Source organism: Theobroma cacao, chromosome 9, assembly GCF_000208745.1.
Source record: "Theobroma cacao cultivar B97-61/B2 chromosome 9, Criollo_cocoa_genome_V2, whole genome shotgun sequence".
Lineage (NCBI taxonomy): Eukaryota > Viridiplantae > Streptophyta > Magnoliopsida > Malvales > Malvaceae > Theobroma > Theobroma cacao.
This window is the reverse complement of record NC_030858.1, coordinates 31,924,937-31,930,170: the sequence shown is the minus strand read 5'-3', so window position 1 is coordinate 31,930,170 and position 5,234 is coordinate 31,924,937.

The following is a 5,234-nucleotide window of genomic DNA, read 5'->3' as shown; positions in this document are numbered from 1 at the left end:
GTCCAGCCCTTGATATCACTTTTTGATCTCTCTCCTCAAGCATGCTAAATGGAAACAAAGGCATAAGAAAGGTAGAAATCAAGTTAAAGTCGAAAAATCTTACCGTTAGACGCGTAAACGGGCGAAAAACGCGAATTCCCCTTTGAATTTTTCTAGTTTCCATTTGTTTTCTTTCTTTTCTTCCTTTCCTCTCTATTTCCTCTCTTGTTCTTTCCTTATGGCTGGCCATCACTTAAAATGGGGTTTAAATGGGCTGACTTTTCATTAAAATAATATTAAATCATTAAAAAATGCCATTTGTCACTTTCCCATTGGTCCGTTTTTAAAATTTCATCCATTTGTTTCCAAATTTTTACCATACACTTATCTCACATATCCATAACTTAGATAAAATTCTCAGACTTATCCAAAGTCTTGGTGGAGTAATTTTTGAAATATACACTTTTGCCCCCGTAAAAGTCAAAATTACATTTTTGCCCAAAAAACTAAAAAATTGCCCATAGACATATTTTTTATCCCTTATACTCATACCATTTTCCAATTTGTCAAATTTGATCTAAATTCTTTCAAAATCTCAAATTTTGTCCGCGGGTGGCAAAATTACGATTTTACCCCTAAACATCAAAATTTTCAATTTTATCCCAAATGAACCCTCGAACTCCGAACAATCATTTTTAGTCATTCATGAACTGTAAAATATTAAATTTCATCATACGATTTCTATTTGAACTAGTTCGAGGTTAAATCAACTCAAGTGTACCGTTAGGTACAATATCGGGTTTCGTCTATTCTTAGGACTTTCCTAGCATAATAACGTGCTACTCAGTGCATGTATGTCATGACATGTGTTTATAGGGTCAGGTTTTACACCCCCACTCCTTCAATGAGGTTTGTATTTACATTGGATGTTTATGGATTATTGCTTGATGTTTACATTGGATTTTTTTTATTAATTATGATTTGAATTATATTTTTATATTTTTTATATGCATATATGTGTTTGCTATATATCTACTTTATCAATAACAATATCATATAATAATTTTATTACGAACCCGACAAAATATAAATCCTAAACAGGAAAAAAACATTATCCTACATGTATTACTGATGGAATCCATCTACTAATGATGGAATTCATCAATTACTTGTAGACACATTTTTGGAGTAACTCAATAATTTTTCATTTTTCATTTTTATTTAGATTTCATTTTATTTTTATTTTTATTCTGGCTTATACTGATTATCAGTCCAAGTTCCAATAAGTTTCTTTGGGGCTTTGCTTGGGCTTCTCAAGTCTTTTTTTTGGGCCATTGGAAATATCATACCTAACTGAAAGTTAAATGTTGCATGTCCAACGAGCTTAAAAGTTAGGCAGGGTATTTGAGTCTGTAGCCCAAAAACAAATCCATAAGGTGCAATTAAAAGAAAAATAGATCAAACATAATTAAAATAGATAAAACAATATTAGGGCAAAATTATGTAAAGAACCTTTGGGAAAATGCAAGAAAACAAAATGAAAAAAGACAGCTAGCACAAAGGACTAAAATCGTAGCAATGTAGAAACGCATATTACTAGGTGCATGAAATCACACTCGGTAGAGGCAAAAACAACAAAGGATCATCAGTTAACTGAATGCCTAAGATAGCATTCTTGATCCCTATATACAGAAAAGAAAACCCTAAAACAGAGGAAGAAGCCAAATTTCAAAAAAAAAAAAACCCTAGAAATCCTTAGAGTAAAAACCTAGAATAAACATAAAATTCCTAGCCTTTTCCTTACTATTAGCCGGTGAAATACCACAACCACAATCAAAAAATCAAAACCAAAAATCACAAAAAGCAATGAAAATGTATATAAATAGGAATGGAAGTAGGTTAGGGGGAGTTTTCTTTTTTGATTTTTAGAGGAATTTAGGGATTTTTGGGGCCTTGATAATTTCTCTTTCTCTTTTCTGATCGAGGAAAAGAAAAAGGGATTTTTTTCTTTTAGTGATGCAAATGGTGGTGGTGAAATAGTGGTAGGGGATAGGGTTTGGGTTATAGGTTTTGGAGTGTAGAAAGAACGAAGAAAAAGGGTAGCCGTTAGAGAGAGAAAATAGAAAAGGACAACGAAGAGAGGAAGAAAAAAGGGTTTAAATACCTAAGGTTGTGAGGAGTAGGGTGCACAAAACGACACCGTTTTGGCCGAAGTTGTTGGGTTAGAAGGTTAAGGTTGGAAACGACACAATTTGGGAAGGATCCTAAGTGACTAAGTCCCTAAATGGAGCGTTTTGAAGCAACGTTAGTGGGTTGAGGAGGTAGGCTTAGGGAGCTCCTAAGCCAACCAGTCATCTTGGACCATCACTCTAGCCTAAGCAAGGTGAAGCCTTTTTCTTTTGTTGTATGGATCTGTTTGGTTGGCTCAGTTTAGTTTATAAGAAAATGTATTGAGCAAAATATGAGATTAATTAATATAGGATGGTGCAAAAAAAAATATAATACAGAAAAAATTATAATGTTTTAGGAAGATTAATAAAAAGGAAAAAACAAAAAAAACCAATAAATAGAAAAAGGGCAAATAAATATTTAGTTATAAAAAGAATAGGTTTAGGTAGGTAAAATATATATAAATATATAAATAAATGTCTAAATATAAAACAATAATTATAATAATAGATTTATATAAGTAAAATGTAGAAAACAAATAAATATTCAGTTAAAAAACAGATTTAAATAGGAAAAATGGAAACTACCTAGATATAAAGAAGTAGATCTAAAGAGATGAAAGAAAATGTAGAATAAATAAAATATATATTTAGTCATAAAAAAGTAGATTAATAAAGAAAAAATTAAAATATATTTAGTCATAAAAATAGGCTAGATAAGTAAGAAAAATAAAAAAGAAATTTAGTTACAAAAACGTCGATTAGGTAAAAAATATATAGATAAATGATAATAACAATAATAAAATAGAGTATTTGGCTATAACAAATATAGATATAGGTAAAAAGTAAACATTTATAGTAAAATAAACAAATAATTGAATTAATAAATAATTAGGTAAAAAATAATAAAAAAATATTTATTTAGGATATTTACACATACAAAAATAAAATAAAAAGAAAGGAAGGATTGCAAAGAAATAATAAAAGAGCTATAAGAAGATTAACAAAAATATATTGAAATTTATAAGTATATCAAACACCACAATTGCATTATTTAAATACCATGGCATGTAGGCTTATTGTGTGCGCGAGTTTAAGTCCCGATGATGGGACTTTTCGAGGGAGCTTGTGAAGACGAGTTCCTTCGAAAAATTTTCTAGGTGAAATGACACCTTTGAGTCCCATCGGTATGATGAGAGGGCTTGGAGAATGCCCTTAATAAAAGGCTTTTGCTCATATTAGGGTTTACATCCATGAAACAATATTTTTTTATTCACTTGCAAATTACTGTCCTGATGATGTGATTAACTCGATAAACTTGCAAAAGTGAGTTTTTTTTTTGAGTTATTCTCTAGGTGAGAAATTATTCCTGCATTCCATCAGTATGATGGGCGGATTTAGAGAATAATCTTAATAAAAGATTTTCATTGGCATTTTATCGAGATTTATGTCATGTATTTCATAATTGCATCACGTGCACGTCACACGTGTAAAACTGAGAAACTACCTTTAATTTGTTGATAAAATATAGAATAAAGTAAATAAACAATGACTAAGGAAACATAAGAATAAAATCAAATGTTAAGGTTAAAATAGGATAACATATGATTAAATGGTATTATTCATGGAATGAGTATCACGGGGATGCTAGTCCTTCCCTGTGCATGACTATACTCCAGAACTTAACTTTAAAATTCGCAAGCCTGGCAATTATTCTTTAGTCGAACCTAAAATCAATTTAGGATTTCATAGAATAGAACAAATTTAATAAGTGGCCAATCACACCTAGATAAAAAAGATTGGTGGTGACTCCTATTCTTTCATGTCTAGTGGTTGGGATCCTAGACCCGCACATTATGACATTACCGATGGAATCATCTTCAAAATTCTTCCTTTACCAACGAAACGTTGGTATATGCCCTTGAGCAAATTGGATTGGTCAAGGAATGTATATTGTCATTTAATGCATACTTAATCACATAACTATATGTGATAGAGGTTCTCCTTCATGTTGGTGCAATAATAAGGAGTTATTAAGTACTAATTGGATGAAGCCAATGGAACATAAAGGTCTTGCAAGAGAATTGTAAAGTTGTTACAATTATGAGATCACTATACATCAAAGCCATTTTCTTAAAATTGTTTTTGGTCATTGTATTGTCAAGACAAGACATTGACAATGATCAAAAACTAGTACATGTTAAGCCTCCTTACTTGGGAAGTAAGCAATCGATTTCATAGATTAAAATATATGGGATACTTGAGGATAACATATGGACGTGAGTTAAAGAATAAGTTCATTGAATATGACCTGCAATGATAACTCCATTTGGTATTTCATTCAAGTGTGCATGAAGTAAGTTCTTATGCGATACTGGTGCAACTAGTTTTCAGACTTAAGACAACAAGTCATCTCGTATAGGGAATGACATTGATTTCACCTCTACGGCTCTGGAGGAGACTAAATGCCTAAACAGGATATTTTTGGGTATGCCATGAAACATGCGAAAGTGAATGAGTGATCAAGAAAGGATTCATCACCCCAAATAATATGAAGGGATGTATCTCACTTGTTCTTAATTCTTGATTAACTTGTATAAAATCTTTAGCTAAATCATGATGAATTTGAGGAAAGTTAGTTACCTAAATTCATAAGGTTATTCATGAATTATGAGAACTGATATGGAATGCTATAAGTAAACACTGAGCTATGCTTTATGACATATCTAGGATATTTGATGAAAAGACTACATTGCACTGAGAGGCTTATCACTGAAGGGCTTTGTCAAATTCTTTAATTTACTTTTTAACATTTGGGTGGTCATAATGTATTGTTAGATGCAGCTTATGATCTATAAATATAAATTAATTATCAAATTGATATTTGATTAGAATTTATATTTATTGCTAACATGTTAAAAGCCTAATAGGTCACACACATTAAGTGATATGATTGAGATTAAATAAGGATAATCAATTAAGTTGGACTTAATTGGAATAGACCAAAATAAAGTGAAATTTAATTAAGTTAATAAGGACTTAATTGAATTAAAATATAACTGTTGTATCTAAGGTTACGACTTAATT